Raw genomic sequence first — 16,459 nt, 5'->3', positions numbered from 1 at the left:
GGCAGATCCCAACTTGGAGAACGACCCAAACGACGGATGTCTCCCAGAACAACAAAAAAAAGGCGAACAACCAGCAGAAGAAGATGTATGATTGTTCAGAGCAAATTCAGCAAGTGGCAGAAACTCAGACCACCCCTCTTGATTGTCTGCCACAAAACAACGCAAGAACTGCTCAACATCCTGGTTTTTCCTTTCTGTCTGGCCATTAGATTCAGGATGATATCCGGACGAGAACGACAAATGAACTCCCAACCTATCACAAAAGGCACGCCAAAAACGAGCCACGAACTGAGGACCCCTATCAGAAACAATGTCAGTAGGAACGCCATGAAGTCTGACAATTTCCTTGACAAAGGCCTTAGCGAGAGTTTTAGCGCAGGGCAGTTTGACGAAAGGAACCAAGTGACACATCTTGCTAAAACGGTCCACGACCACCCAGATGACAGTAAAACCCTCAGAGGGGGGAAGGTCAGTTATAAAGTCCATAGCCAAATGTGTCCAAGGAGCACTGGGAACCTCCAAAGGACAAAGCAACCCCGCAGCAGGAGTATGTGAGGACTTAGATCTAGCACATATAGTACATTGACGCACCCACTTAATGACTTCCTTCTGCCATCCAGGCCACCAAAAACTGCGACCCACCAGTCTCTTGGTCTCAGAGATTCCGGGATGACCTGCCAACCGAGACTCATGACACTCAACAAACAAATCTCTCCTAAAGGTCCCAGGCACAAACAACCTCCCATGAGGAGTGTTAGAAGGGGCATTCTCCTGTGCTTTAAGAATCTCATTTTCCAAAACGGAGTCCAAAGCAGCTATCACAACACCTTCTTGTAAAATGTTCTCCTCTTTCTCAGCACCGACTATGGGAGAAAAACTGCGAGACAAGGCATCCGCCTTAACATTCTTAGTACCAGGGATGTAAGTAACGGAGAAATTAAACCGCGAGAAAAATAGTGCCCACCTAGCCTGACGGGCATTCAGGCGCTTGGCAGCATCAAGATATATCAGATTTTTATGATCCGTAAGAACCTGAACGGGAAATTCCGCACCTTCCAAGAAGTGGCGCCAGTGTTCAAATGCGAGTTTAATAGCCAATAATTCCTGATTACCAATATCGTAATTCAGTTCAGTCTCCGAAAAATTTTTTGAAAAAAAGGCACAGGGATGTAATCCATCCCCGTTATCCTGAGACAATACTGCGCCAACCCCCACAGAGGAAGCATCAACCTCAACCAAAAACGGCCTAGTAACATCAGGCTGCATAAGGATGGGAGCAGAGGTGAACCTCTCCTTGAGATACACAAAAGCTTCAATGGCCTCAGAAGACCACTGAACCGCATCAGCACCTTTCCTGGTGAGATCAGTCAGAGGTTTGACAATACTAGAAAAATTTTTTATGAATTTTCTATAGTAATTGGCGAAACCCAAAAACCTCTGTATCGATTTCAAACCAATAGGCCTAGGCCATTCCTGCACAGCCTGAACCTTAACCGGATCCATCTCAAAACCTTTGCTGGAGATAATGTAGCCCAAAAAACTAATTCTCTGTACAGCGAACTCACATTTCTCCAGCTTAGCAAAAAGCGAATTGTCCATTAATAACTGTAATACCTCACGCACGCTCCGCCAATGAGACTCCAGATCCGGCGAATAAATCAAAATGTTATCCAAATACACAACCACATTTTTACCGATCAAAGGTCTAAGGATGTCATTAATCAGATTCTGAAAAAATGCAGGAGCATTAGTAAGACCAAAAGGCATAACCAGATTCTCAAAATGACCCACAGGAGTGTTAAAAGCAGTCTTCCATTCGTCACCCTCCTTCATGCGCAACAGATTGTATGCCCCCTTAAGGTCAATTTTAGAGAACCACTTGGCCCCCATTAACTGGTTAAACAGATCAGGAATCAATGGCAGTGGGTAAGGATTGCGTACAGTAATTTTGTTAATCTCACGAAAATCCAGACAAGGACGTAAACCGCCGTCCTTTTTTTTTACAAAAAAAAATCCAACCGCCACAGGAGACTTAGAGGGCCTAATGTGACCGGCGGCCAAACTTGTCTGTATGTATTCCTCCAAAGCCTTCCTCTCAGGAATAGTAAGATTAAATAAACGACTTTTAGGAAGAGTCGCTCCAGGGACAAATTCAACAGAACAATCATAGTCTCTATGGGGAGGCAAAACCTGCGATTCCTTCTCAGAAAAAACTCTCCAAAAATCCTGAATAGGAACAGGCAATTCTCCCCTATCCAAAGCTGCAATACGCCCATTACAACACTTGTCATAACATTTATGGCTCCAGGATTTAATTTCACTGGTAGACCAATCCAGTACAGGATTGTGAAATTTTAACCAGGGCAATCCCAATATTACTGGAGAAGGCAAGTTATTCAACACTACCAAATCCAATTTCTCATGGTGAACACCATTAATAGTGAGAGGAAATTCACAGACCTTGAGAGTAATATTCTTCAAAGGGGAACCATCCACAGAAACCACAGCAATGGGGGATGATAAAGGTTCAGGTTTTAAATTGAGTCTTTCCACGAATCCCCCATCAATAACATTCAGAGTAGACCCACAATCGACAAACACCCGAAATTCCATTAATTTTTCCTGAGCAATCGTGGAAGCAGCTAAAAATATACCCTTGGAATTTAAACAGGCAATACGGGCATGACTGACCATTTTTTTTTCTTTCTTCATACGAAGCTCACAGCCTTTAATCAAATGACCAGATTTTCCGCAATAGAAACACAAGCCTTCAAAAAATCGACGGTCTTTTTCTTGAGAGCGAGGTGCCACCGATCCAATCTCCATCGGTTCACCACTGTTAGTACACACATTCTCATAACCAGAAACTGACATAGCAGAGGATTTGCTCTCATTAACCCTTGCACGCAGTCTTCTATCCACCCGTATAGCTAATTGCATAGCCTGTTGCAAATCTTCAGGTGTAGGATAAGCAATTAGCAGGTCTTTAACCCTTTCACTGAGCCCAGCAAGAAATAGACTTTTCAGAGCAGAATCGTTCCACCCTGTTTGAGTAGACCAACGACGGAAATGAGTACAATATTTTTCCACATTACCTGATCCTTGTTTTAAACGTCTCAACTCAGTCTCAGCTGATGCGACACGGTCAGGATCATCATATAATAGTCCCAAAGCAGAAAAAAAACTATCCACTGATCTGAAGCATGTATCACTAGGTTGCAAAGAAAAGGCCCACTCCTGAGGCTCTTTGCGCAAAAGTGACATTATGAACCCTACGCGCTGGGATTCATCCCCAGAGGACTTAGGTCTCAAACGAAAATACAATAAGCAAGCATTTTTGAATGAAAAAAATTCTCGGTGTTCACCAAAAAATAAATCCGGCAAACATACCTTAGGCTCCAAGAAATGTGCTCCAGGACAGTTACTCACGTGCTGACGGAGCTCGGCCACCTCCAGAGAGAGTCCCTGCAGGCGATGAACCAAATCCTGAACCGACACCATGATGGAACAGAAAAATCTTTCCTTAGAGAATTTGCTGGCTGGACTTACTGTTATGTTCTGCTACCAGAGCTAAGGAAAGAGAGGAGATCTGTCCCTACGATAGAACTCAGCTTAATCCCTACGATGTAACAGGGAACCTGATCCTGCGATCAGACCTGCTAAAGTCCTAAGCTAGTCTGTACGGAGACCTATAGATGTGGGGAAGGAATCCCTACAAGTACTAAGGACTGGGAGGAATATGGGACACCTCCTAACAGAAATAGTAGCAGACAGACGAACAAACAAAATATATAGAACAAAGAGGTCAGTAGACCAAGCAAACTAACAGAGCAAGACACAGAGCACAGGCTAGCTAGAAAGTAGATATACAATGAAGTCCAGCAAAGCCAGAAGGGCGGAGCAGGATTAAATAGGCCAACAAGGTCATGTGACCAGCAAAGGAAAAAAAACTAAGAGCAAGGTTCTAACATTCTTGCGTTGCTTTGTGGCAGACAATCAAGAGGGGTGGTCTGAGTTTCTGCCACTTGCTGAATTTGCTCTGAACAACCATACATCCTCTTCTGCTGGGTGTTCGCCTTTTTTTTGTTGTTCTGGGAGACATCCGTCTTGTGGGTCATTCTCCAAATTGGTATCGGCTGTGCCTGAGGAGGAGAGTTTTTCCGGTGATTTAGAGAGAGTTTGGACGGATGTGCGTGATAATCTTCAGGAGGCTAACAAAAAATCTAAGAGGTACTTTGATAGGAAACGGCAAGAGGTTTCGTTTGCTATTGGTGTCATGGTTTGGTTGTCCTCTAAGAATCTGCAATTGAGGATTCCTTCGAAAAAATTGGGTCCCAAGTTCGTAGGGCCCTTCAAGGTGCTTCAGATAGTTAACCAGTTAACCAATCTGCTGTTAGGTTGGAGGTTCCTACCTCCTGGAAGATTAATCCGATGTTTCATGTTTCTCTGTTGAAAAAAGCTGATGTGTCGGTTGGTGACGCCTCTGCCACTGTTCCTCCGGTGGTGGAGGACGGGGAATATGAAATTTCCCGCATCCTAAATTCTAGACGGTATAGAGGGAGTTTGCAGTATCTCGTCGCTTGGAAGGGTTTCGGACCCGAGGATAACTCATGGGTGAGGGCGGATGATGTTTCTGCTTCCAGACTTGTCAGAGCGTTTCACAGGAGGTTTTCTGATAAGCCCGGTCCTAGGGGATCCGGAGGATCCTCTTAGAAGAGGGGGTACTGTTAGAACTCTCCTGTTAGGTTTTTTCTAGTTTGCTGGTCACATGACCATTTTTGCCTATTTAATCCGGCTCCGCCCTCCTGGCCTTGCTGGACTTCATTGTATTTTCTACTCTTGAGCTAGCTTGGTACTCTGTTACCTTTCTCTGTTAGTTTTGCTAGGTCTTCTGACCTCTATGTTCTATGTTGTGTGTTTGTCTTTTACTGCTACAATTTCTGCTAGGAGGTGTCCAACTTTATCCCAGTCCCTAGTTCTTGTAGGGATCCCTCCCTTGCATCTATAGGTCTTTGTACAGACTAGCCGAGGACTTTAGCGGGTCTGATCGCAGGATCAGGTTCCCCGTTACATCGTAGGGATCCAGTTTAGTTCTATTGTAGGGACAGATCTCCTGTCTTTCCTTAGTGCTTGTAGCAGATCATAACAAGAACCACAATCCACCATATCCTGAAACTCAATCAAATGACACTGACAGGTGGTATTACCAGGAAAAAAACACCCCAGCAGAACGTAAAAACGCAATGCGAACGGTAGTGTTATTTCTACTGACCATTTTTTTTTCTTTCCTTAAGCGAACCTCACATTGCTTTAAAAAATGATCAGCCTTACCACAATACAAGCAAAGTCCTTCAGAGAACCTTCTGTCCCTCTCCTTGGAACGGGATGACATTGCCCCGACCTGCATAGGTTCCCCAGTGTCGGCAGGAATATCGTGAGAAACAGAATCCAGCAATACAGGAAACTTCTCCTCATTCGGTCTAGCCCTGAACCTTATATCCACACGGATAGCTAACTGCATGGCAACTTGCAGAGCATCAGGTGCAGGAAATGCAATGAGCAAATATTTAACCCTTTCACTCAAGCCTGCCAGAAACTGAAACTTGAGTGCAGGGTTGTTCCACCTGACCTCTGCAGACCATCGTCTGAACAGGGTCCAATAACCCCCAGCATCAAGAGAACCCTGTTTAAGACATCTGAGCTCTGCCTCAGCTGATGTAACACGATCAGGATCATCATACAGCAAACCCATTGCATCAAAAAATGCCTCCACAGACCTCAGACATTGATCATCAGGAGACAAGGAAAATGCCCAGATTTGAGGTTCATTACGCAATAGAGACATAATAATTCCTACACGCTGTAGTTCACTACCAGAAGATCTAGGTCTGAGCTGAAAAAAACAACAAACAAGCATTTTTAAATGAAAAAGAAATCCTGTCGTTTACCCGAGAAACACTCAGGTAATCCTACCATTGGTTCTTCATAGCGTTCTGCAGGGTATTTACTCACGTACTGCTGAAGATCGGCAACCTCCAGAGTCAACCCTTGCAAGCGTTGAGCAAGCTCCTGGATGGTAACCATACTGAAGAAAATCCAGGAAGAGTAGAGGAGAAGAAAAAAAAAAAAACTTTTTTTTTTTAAACGCGGTTGAACATGCTGTTATGTTCTGGAACTTTGAAGGAATAGGAGGGAAAAGCTGTCCCTGCACTGAGACTCAGCTTTACCCTACGCTGGGGTGGGTGCCCTATTTCTTATGAATAGCCCCACCAAAACTCCTGCACTGAACTCAAACGAAGACTTGTAGGAAGGGGAAATGAGTCCCTAAAAGATCTAAGGACTGGGAGCAAAAGCAGGAGACCTCTTAACAGAAAAGTTAGTTGCAGCAACGAAAATTAAAGAAAACAAAACTGGTGGAACAAGAAGTCCCAGGATAACAATAGTCCAAAGCAAGAAGAACTAAACAAGGCTACTTAGCCAGAGTACAAGCGTTACAACACTGATGTCCAGCGGGGAATGAGAGCCAGGTGCTGAGTAATAAAGGGTGCAGAGATCACGTGACCAAGAAACTCAGCACCAGAGGAAAAGACTAGAAGCCAGCAAACCATAACAAGATGGCCGATAGTAAAACAACATAGATTCTAACAGACAAACCCCTTTACCGCAGTATCACATACTGGGGCAGCTTGGTTATGGCTACAGGAGGAATTAATCCCCAGCCTGCCAACCTTGTTGTTGTATAATGTGTGTTGTATGGTGGGATGGCGGCACAGTACACGCATAGTGGAAGATGGTATGTTTTGCTGAGATTCTCATCTCAATCTGGTCTCTGGTAGGTCTTGCTTTAGGCAGCGAGGACAGGTATTTTCCCAATATCTGCTATCAGGGGACCGTAGAGTTGCCCCATAGGCTATGTGCCCACGATGCAGAAATGCTCAGGATTTTTTCCTGAGCGTTTCTGCATCTCCCTGGCAGAAAAAAACGCATGCGGATTGTACATGCGGATTGTACATGCGTTTTCCTGCCAGGGACATGCGGATGTGAAGCGTTATTCACTGACATTTCCGCATGCGGATTGACAAACGCTTTCCAAGCGATTAGCATCACTTGGAAAGTACTTGTGACAACTAGGTCACACTATATAAATCCATGCAAACGGCATGGATTTATATAGTGTGACCCGAGAGAGTGGTTAAAAATAAATGTATACTTACCCTCCGATGGCCCCCGGTGTCCTGCTTTACACTCCGTTCTCCGTTGCCGAGCCACAAGCCCGCAGCATGCCCCCAGAGCATCCCCACAGAGCACCCAGCATGTCCCCAGAGCCCCCCACATAGCCACCACCAGCCCCCACGCGTTCATGCCACCCAGAGCCCCCCACAAGCCCGCAGCACTGACCTCCTCCTGCAGCTTCACCAGCAGCTTGTCTCCCAGTCCCTCTGCATGAGGCTATGGAGTGGCTGCTAAACTAGAACACGCCCGTAATGCACAGTTAGGACACGCCCCCCGGAAATGACGTCATACCTGGAAGGAGCCCATACATTGCGTTTACCGTGCAGCTGCAGCAGTGCGCACATTGTGTTGGGACAGGAGGACAGGTGATGAGGAGCTCGTGTTCAGTGTTGTGCTGTGAGGACTAAGGTGCGGAGAATTGACCATGTGAATAAATGCTGTGGAGGCATAAAGGGGGCTGGAGTGAGGGGGCATGGGCTATGTAGAGGGGCATCCAGGGGGCTGTGTGGCTGGTGTGAGGGGCATGGGGTATGTAGAGGGGCATCCAGGGGGCTGCGTGGCTGGTGTGAGGGGCATGGGGTATGTAGAGGGGCATCCAGGGGGCTGCGTGGTTGGTGTGAGGGGGCATGGGGTATGTAGAGGGGCATCCAGGGGGCTGCGTGGCTGTTGTGAGGCATGGGGTATGTAGAGGGGCATCCAGGGGGCTGCGTTGCTGGTGTGAGGGGGCATGGGCTATGTAGAGGAGCATCCAGTAGGCTGCGTGGCTGGTGTTAGGGGGCATGGGCTATGTAGAGGGGCATCCATGGGGCTGTGTGGGTGGTGTTAGGAGGCATGGGGTATGTAGAGGGGCATCCAGGGGGCTGCGTGGTTGGTGTGAGGGGGCATGGGGTATGTAGAGGGGCATCCAGGGGGCTGCGTGGCTGTTGTAAGGAGGCATGGGGTATGTAGAGGGGCATCCAGGGGGCTGCGTGGCTGGTGTGAGGGGGCATGGGCTATGTAGAGGAGCATCCAGGAGGCTGCGTGGCTGGTGTGAGGGGGCATGGGCTATGTAGAGGGGCATCCATGGGGCTGTGTGGGTGGTGTGAGGAGGCATGGGGTATGTAGAGGGGCATCCAGGAGGCTGCGTGGCTGGTGTGAAAGGGCATGGGGTATGTAGAGGGACATCCAGGGGGCTGTGTGGCTGGGGTGAGAGGACATGGGCTATGTAGAGGGGCATCCAGGGGGCTGCGTGGCTGGGGTGAGGGGGCATGGGCTATGTAGAGGGATATCCAGGGGGCTGCGTGGCTGGTATGAGGGGCATGGGGTTTGTAGAGGGGCATCCAGGGGGCTGTGTGGCTGGTGTGAGGAGGCATGGGGTATGTAGAGGGGCATCCAGGGGCTGGTGTGAGGGGCATGGGGTATGTAGAGGGGCATCCAGGGGGCTGTGTGGCTGGTGTGAGGAGGCATGGGGTATGTAGAGGGGCATCCAGGGGCTGGTGTGAGGAGGCATGCGGTATGTAGAGGGGCATCCAGGGGGCTGCGTGGCTGGTGTGAGGGGGCATGGGGTATGTAGAGGGACATCCAGGGGGATGTGGCTGGTGTGAGGGGGCATGGGCTATGTAGAGGGGCATCCAGGAGGCTGCGTGGCTGGTGTGAAAGGGCATGGGGTATGTAGAGGGACATCCAGGGGGCTGTGTGGCTGGTGTGAGGAGGCATGGGGTATGTAGAGGGACATCCAGGGGGCTGCGTGGCTGGGGTGAGGGGGCATGGGCTATGTAGAGGGGCATCCAGGGGGCTGCGTGGCTGGGGTGAGGGGGCATGGGCTATGTAGAGGGATATCCAGGGGGCTGCGTGGCTGGTATGAGGGGCATGGGGTTTGTAGAGGGGCATCCAGGGGGCTGTGTGGCTGGTGTGAGGGGTATGGGGTATGTAGAGGGGCTTCCAGGGGGCTGTGTGGCTGGTGTGAGGAGGCATGGGGTATGTAGAGGGGCATCCATGGGCTGGTGTGAGGGGCATGGGGTATGTAGAGGGGCATCCAGGGGGCTGTGTGGCTGGTGTGAGGAGGCATGGGGTATGTAGAGGGGCATCCAGGGGCTGGTGTGAGGAGGCATGCGGTATGTAGAGGGGCATCCAGGGGGCTGCGTGGCTGGTGTGAGGGAGCATGGGGTATGTAGAGGGACATCCAGGGGGATGTGGCTGGTGTGAGGGGGCATGGGCTATGTAGAGGGGCATCCAGGGGGCTGTGTGCCTGGTGTGAGGGGCATGGGGTATGTAGAGGGGCATCCAGGGGACTGTGTGGCTGGTGTGAGGGGCATCGGGTATGTAGAGGGGCATCCAGGGGGCTGTGTGGCTGGTGTGAGGGGCATGGGGTATGTAGAGGGGCATCCAGGGGGCTGTGTGGCTGGTGTGAGGGGCATGGGGTATGTAGAGGGGCATCCAGGGGGCTGTGTGGCTGGTGTGAGGGGGCATGGGGTATGTAGAGGGGCATCCAGGGGGCTGTGTGGCTGGTGTGAGGGGCATGGGGAATGTAGAAGGGCATCCAGTGGGCTGGTGTGAGGGGGCATGGGGTGTGAGGACCGTGGCCGACACAACCTCCTTAAAGACTATAGCACGCCATTTTAAAATCTGTCATGGGAGAAATCCTAAAACATTTATGGTACGTGGTATCGATGTCATCCATAGTGGCATTAGCGGTGGAAATGTAAAAAAAACTTCTGGCTCAAAGGGAAACCAAATGGATAGTGGAACTGGCAACAATGACTCCAAATGGCGTTAATGAGGCCCTGAGCGTCACCCCATTTCTTTAATAGATATAATCTTTGTGATATTTTTATTTGTGTTGATTTTAATTTGTTTTCTTTGTCATTTGTAACTTTCCCCCTCCATAGTCTATATGTACCATCTATATGGATCACCTACATATGGTTAATCAATATGAGGATACTATGAGCAACAATTAAATTGGACCAAGAAAATTGATTTTCGTTCTGACAGAATCGTGTTGCAATTATAGGAAAATGATATTGCTTACTCTTAACACATTTTAGCATTATTAAGTAGTTGTGTTACTATACTTGTCTAAATGCGTTGCTGTGTTATTCTATTTGGCGGGCGCGTGGGTGCTGTGCCTCCCCTTGCCTCTGCGTCATGCACGGCATCTGCATGGTGTCTGCGCATGTTGGGGGGCCATGGTAATGAGTCCTGGTTCACTGTCATGCGTGGTTCACCTTGATGGCCGTGCATGACACATCTGGTTCGGGCGGTTCAGCGCGCATGCGATGATGGTCCAGGAGATGATTAGGGCCTGCGGTCACGTGACCAGAACGGACCAAAGTATATTTAAACAGACATGGAAGGTCCTATTAAACAATCCCCCCGAGGAAGCCATAGGATATACCACGTGAAACACGCATTGGGGTCCTTGTTTATTCTGGGTGCTGATCTAATATGGGTAAGAGTGCAATATAATTCTTTAGCATTTTTTCATAGGGCACTATAGGCCATATGGCACGTGGTACATATCCATAGTGATGAAATATGCCATAATTTTGTACCAGTGCATAAATGACTTGAATATGAGCACTTCTTGCACTTTATCCCAATAGATATTTAACATCTATTATTATGTTGTATATGTGTCACCCAGTTTGGTTGTCTGTGTGTCGTCCTTTTTAATCATGTATGTCTTTTCTGTATATTGTTTACAATAAAGTTTTTGGATTCTTTTCCATATACTCCGTATTTGGTTCGTTTTTGCTATATAACAGCAGAAAGAAGTTAGGGGGTGCCTCCCGCCAGGGAAAATATAGAAATAGTCCTTGGATGAGTTCAATGGATCCAGCAGATGAGGGACACGACACAATCCCACGTGGCAGCTTCTATCAATCCACACACGCCACGAGGATTTGGCCGCAGCCTGAGACCCTCCAGCGTCGGGAGGCACCATTCAACTGACTGGGCCAAACATGAGTCTATTGTTCTGTCTACTGGGATCAGCCCTTGGATCGGGGAAGGGTTCACACCCACTAGATGCAACAAGAGATGTTGACCTAGGCCTGATTACATTACAGTCCATGAACCCAGGCCGGGGGAGGGACACGCTGTTAGGCTGTGTGCCCACGATGCGTTTAAGCGTTTCCGCAGCGGCAAAAACTCTGCAGAAACACTTGGTAGAAGGTCTGCCATGTTCCCCAATGATAATCCGTGCTGTGCACATGCTGCGGAGATTTCCGCTGCGGATTATCATTGTGGAAAAATAGGCAACATGTCCATTAATTTTGCGGACACGCAGCGTAATTGCCATTATTGAATTGCATTGAAGCGCATATTATCCGTGTCAGCACATTTGCACACACGGATAATATGCGTTTCTATGTGCGGATGGTACCCTGGTGTGGAGGACAGGAGACTCTCCTCTGGACCCGGGTACCATAGAACCTGTGAAAAATAATAAAATAAAAAAAACGGAATTAGTCTTACCGGTAATGATGTTTCCAGCAGTCCACATGACAGTACCATAGGAGGAGTAATCCCATATCCTGTGTAGGGACAGGAAGCACAAGAGGTTAAAAGCCCTCCCACCCCCAACCTCCTCAGTGATTTTCCAAGAACCACATTGGCTGGGTACAACAAAATTTTATTTATAGACTTGCTTAGACATATGTTAGAATCACATACAGTAGCAATATAGGGAGGGAAATAAGGGTGCTGTCATGTGGACTCCTGGAAACATCATTACCGGTAAGACTAATTCCGGTTTTCCAGTACGTCCCCATGACAGCACCATAGGAGTATACCCAAGAACTCATAGCTTAGGGTGGGATAACTGCATGAAGTACCTTCCTACCAAACGCAGATCTCTGCTGTGAGAGAACATCTAGCTTGTAGTGTTTCAAGAAAGTAGTATGTCCTGACCATGTGGCTGCGGTACATATCTGTTCAATGGTAGCCCCTGCTCTAGTTACCCATGAGGTGGAAATTGCTCTGGTGGAATGGGCTTTGATAGTTTCAGGGGGAGGCTGTCCTTCTGAAAGATATGCTAGATTAATCATGGATGTGACCCATCTAGCTAAGGATGGTTTTGAAGCCTTCTTGCCTCTATTTTTCCCCCAAACTGTTTAAAAAGATTAGAGTCTAATCTCCAGTTTCGAGTGGCTTCCAAATAGGCCAACACTGCTCTGCGGACATCGAGATGGTGGAACTCTTCCTCCCTCTGATTCCTAGGGTTTTCGCAGAATGATGGAAGAACCACTTCTTGGATTAAGGTCATTGATGACACCACCTTCGGGGAGAAACTTGGATCCAGCTTCAGAATGATGCAATCATCCCGAATCTGCATACAAGGCTCGATAATAGATAGAGCCTGGATTTCACCCAACCGTTTAGCCGTGGTGATTGCTACCAAGAAGACTGTTTTCAGAGTCAAGTTCTTTATTCCCAATTCATTAACTGAGCCGTAGGTAGGCTTACAAAGGACTCTCAGGACAAGATTCAGATCCCACAGAGGGGAAGAAATTCTCTGGGTAGGCCTAAGTCTCTGGATTGCCTTGACAAACCTGATTATCCAGGGATGCGAGGACAATGATGTGTCGAAGAAAGCACCTAGTGCTGCAATCTGCACCTTCAAGGTACTTGGTCTATGACCTGCATCAAATCCTGCCTGCAAGAAATCAAGGATCGCAGGGATGTCTGGCTGAGAGGTGTCTACCATCCTGTGGAACTGACAAAAGGTCTTCCAGACTATTTTATATATGGCCTGAGTTACAGGTTTTCTACTAGCCTACATAGTCTGGATCACTCTGGCGGATAAGCCCTTATTCTTCAGGATCTCCCCTTCAGAAGCCAGGCTGAGAGCTGGAGTTGTTGAAGATTCCGATGCAACAGTGGACCTTGCGTCAGAAGAACCTCCTGAAATGGTAAAATGATTGGGTATTTCAACGCTAGATGATGTAGAAGGGAGAACCAACTCCTCCTTGGCCAGAACGGGACAGTTGCTATGACTGTCGCCCGATCTTCCTGAATTTTCCGCAGCATTCTCCGAATTAGAGGGGCAGGTGGGAAGGCATATGTTAGGCCTTCTCCCCAATATTGTGAGAGAGCATCCACTGCCAGAGGATGATCTCCTGGGTCGTTCTGGATGCAAAAAGTTCTAGGTGCGGCTGACCCCATCTGCCAGTTAGTTGCTGGAACACCTCTTCGTTCAGTTCCCATACTGAAGCTTTCATCTGACACCTGTTGAGATAATCTGCCTCCTGATTGTCGGATCCCCGAAGGTGAACTGCTGAAATGGAGCTCACTATTTTCTCTGTCCCTAAGAATATCCTTTTGGTCAGGGACTGGAGAAGTGGATGTCTTGGTCCGCCCTGATGTCTGATGAAGGAGACTGCCGTGATGTTGTCCGACAGGATTTTTACATGTCTGTCTCTGAAGACCGCCCGGCTTCTCTGTAGGGCTTCCCAGATCGCCTGTAGTTCCCGAAAATTTGATGATCAGGTCTGAATTTCTGTGGACCATGTTCCTTGGAGATAAGAATCTCCCACTCGAGCTCCCCATCCTGAGAGACTTGCGTCCGTGGTCACTAAAAGACAAGGTTCCAGAGTCCACTGCACTCCCGTCTGTAGATTCTTCTGGTCGAGCCACCAGTGTAGAGAGTCCTGGGCGTCTCTGAACAAAGACATCCTCCTATCTAGGTAATTCTGATGTCCGTCTGTCACTTCCAGGATGCATTTCTGTAGAGGCCTGGAATGGAACTGGCTCCATCTGATGCAGGTGATGCATGACGTCATAATTCCCGAAATACTCATTGCCTTTCGGATTGAAGGTTTCTTCTCTCTTGAAAAAGAATGAATCCTTTGTGGAATTGAGAGCATTTTGTCTTCCGGGAGATAAGACATTCGCCTTCGGGAGTCGAGCTGGACTCCCAGGAAGATGTGTGAAGTACTGGGGATAAGATTGGATTTTTCTTTGTTCACAATCAAACCCAGGTTGGTAAATGTCTGTAGGACAACTTCCAGATGTTGCGTCATACCTAGAGGAGATCCTGCCACCACCAGGAAGTCGTCCAAGTACGGAATGATGGTAATATCCCTGAGTCGGATATAGGCCACCACCTCTGCCATGATCTTCGTAAAGATTCTGGGAGCAGATGACAGGCCAAAGGGAAGACATTGGAACTGGTAGTGTAGAATCTGACTGCCTGATGGTAGTGCAAACCTCAGATATTGCTGACTTGAGGAATGTATTGGCAGGTGGTAGTATGCATCTCTGAGGTCCAGGGTGCACATTACCGCATCTGCGTCTATTAGAGGAATGGCTGACCTTACTGATTCCATGCGGAATTTTTTGTAACGGACCCATCGGTTTAGGGGTTTCAAGTTGATTATTGTACGGAACTCCCCTGACGGTTTCTTTATTGAAAACAGAGAGGAGTAATGGCCCTGATGTTGTTCGTGTTCCGGAACTGGCACAATAACCCTCTGATTTTAGCAGCTTCTCTACGTCTGCCCGTAGACGGGAAAGAGAGGTAGGGGAACCCTTTGTCAGGCGGAATTTTTGAGGGGGATATTGAGAAAATTCTATCCTGTAACCCTGTGCTATAGTTGTTAGTATCCAGGGATTTTGAGTGACCCGATACCAACTGTTTTTGAAAAACTTTAATCGCCCCCTGTCAGGACGACACCGGCAGGATCACACAATATCCCACCGCTGCCACCAATTGTCACAAACCGATCGGAGCCACGTGCTCCTGATCCTTCCTCACAACTTCCGTGAGTTCCGGGTTTAGGATAATGTGAAGCGAGCTTATAAATTTTATATATTTATTTACTCAAAAGAGCGATGCTAGGTACAATATATACAAGTGGTTACAAGATATATATATATATATACAGTAATCAGACAAATACAGTAAGGAAGCAGTAATACGATACAGTAAAATTAAAAGGAGTAAAAGTAAATATACCACACTTTCATCAAAGGTCTCTGGACACGGCAGGAAGGGTGCTGTCATGGGTCCAGGGCGGTTCTTAGTGTCTTTCTGCCCATCTGTAGCGACAGGTGACCCTCAACAGAAGACCCCTCCTCTCTCACAGAGGGACACATTTATACGTAACTTGGGCAGGGCAGAAAATAGGCGATTTACATGGAATCTCCTCTTCCCTTCTATCAGACATTTCATAATCCATTTCCCAGCAATATCCTCATTGTAAGGTGCGCATGGTAATTGATCTAACACAAGAGCTTTCCCCTGACTTCAGATGTAATTCAATTAGCTATTCTTCATTGCCATGATTTAATTAGCTACCCCATACTCTTGTCAGGAATAGGCGTTTGCACTACAAAGGTATATATCCTAGCTGACCTGTATTCAATTCTCTCCTGGGGTCCTTTGAAGTCAGACAGACTAGCATTCCTGCTGAGACCTTCATAACTGGGAATATGAATTTCCAGTCCCTGCCATTCCTGCTGAGACCTTCATAACTGGGAATATGAATTTCCAGTCCCTGGCGTCACCACACCTCCCCCTTTTAGATTGCGTTCGGAGGAAGACCTCGTCGGTCATCATCCGCAAGCACTTCAGCTGCCTCCCCTTGCCGGGATAACCCATCTGCGTTACCGTGGGCCCGGCCGGACTTATACCGAACATCAAAGTTGTAGTGTTGGAGAGCTAGGCTCCAACGCAACAACCTTCCGTTCTCACCGGCTACTCGAGATAGCCAAGTGAGGGGGTTGTGGTCCGTCACCACGGTGAAATGGCACCCGTACACGTATGGCTGCAGATGCTGCAGAGCCCACACGATCGCCAGGCATTCCTTCTCCACCGTAGAGTAGGCCACTTCCCTCGGCAGAAGTTTCCGACTGAGGTATTGAACAGGGTGCTCTTGACCTGCTGAGTCAGGTTGGCTCAGCACCGCACCGAGTCCGTAGGTGCTGCGTCAGTTTGTACTACAAGAGGCCGGGAGTCGTCGTACGCCTGGAGTACAGGGGCTGCCGCCACGGCAGCTTTCAAGGTCTGGAAGGAGCGCTCGCAGTCCGCTGTCCAGTTGACAGCTTGCGGCAGCTTCTTCTTGGTGAGGTCTGTCAGGGGCTTGGCCAGTGCACTATAGTCCTGTACGAACTTCCTATAGTACCCGGCCATACCCAAGAAAGACATCACCTGTTTCTTGGTCCTTGGGGTGGGCCAGGTCGTGATTGCATCCACCTTCCCGGGTTCTGGTCTCAGTTTACCCTCACCTACCCGGTGTCCCAG

General features: G+C 48.2%; 1 protein-coding gene across 3 annotated transcripts in view; it reads right to left on the bottom strand.

Annotated features, from left to right (window-relative positions):
* LOC141162316 (E3 ubiquitin-protein ligase TRIM32-like) overlaps nucleotides 1–16,459 on the bottom strand; it is a 65,443-nt gene that overhangs the window by 12,619 nt on the left and 36,365 nt on the right. Inside the window, exon 1 of one of the 3 annotated variants that reach the window (XM_073648298.1) lies at nucleotides 7,399–7,514. The exons of the other annotated variants lie outside the window; for them this stretch is intronic. The gene's annotated coding sequence lies outside the window, so the exon portion shown is untranslated. Of the gene's footprint in view, nucleotides 1–7,398; nucleotides 7,515–16,459 lie in introns of those variants that run through there. 3 annotated transcript variants of the gene reach the window in all.

This window comes from Phyllobates terribilis, unplaced genomic scaffold, assembly GCF_046119375.1.
Source record: "Phyllobates terribilis strain yellow unplaced genomic scaffold, ASM4611937v1 Scaffold_9__5_contigs__length_417890890, whole genome shotgun sequence".
NCBI classification, from domain to species: Eukaryota; Metazoa; Chordata; class Amphibia; order Anura; family Dendrobatidae; genus Phyllobates; species Phyllobates terribilis.
The sequence above is the reverse complement of the archived record's forward strand: the minus strand, read 5'-3'. Positions and strand labels throughout refer to the sequence as shown.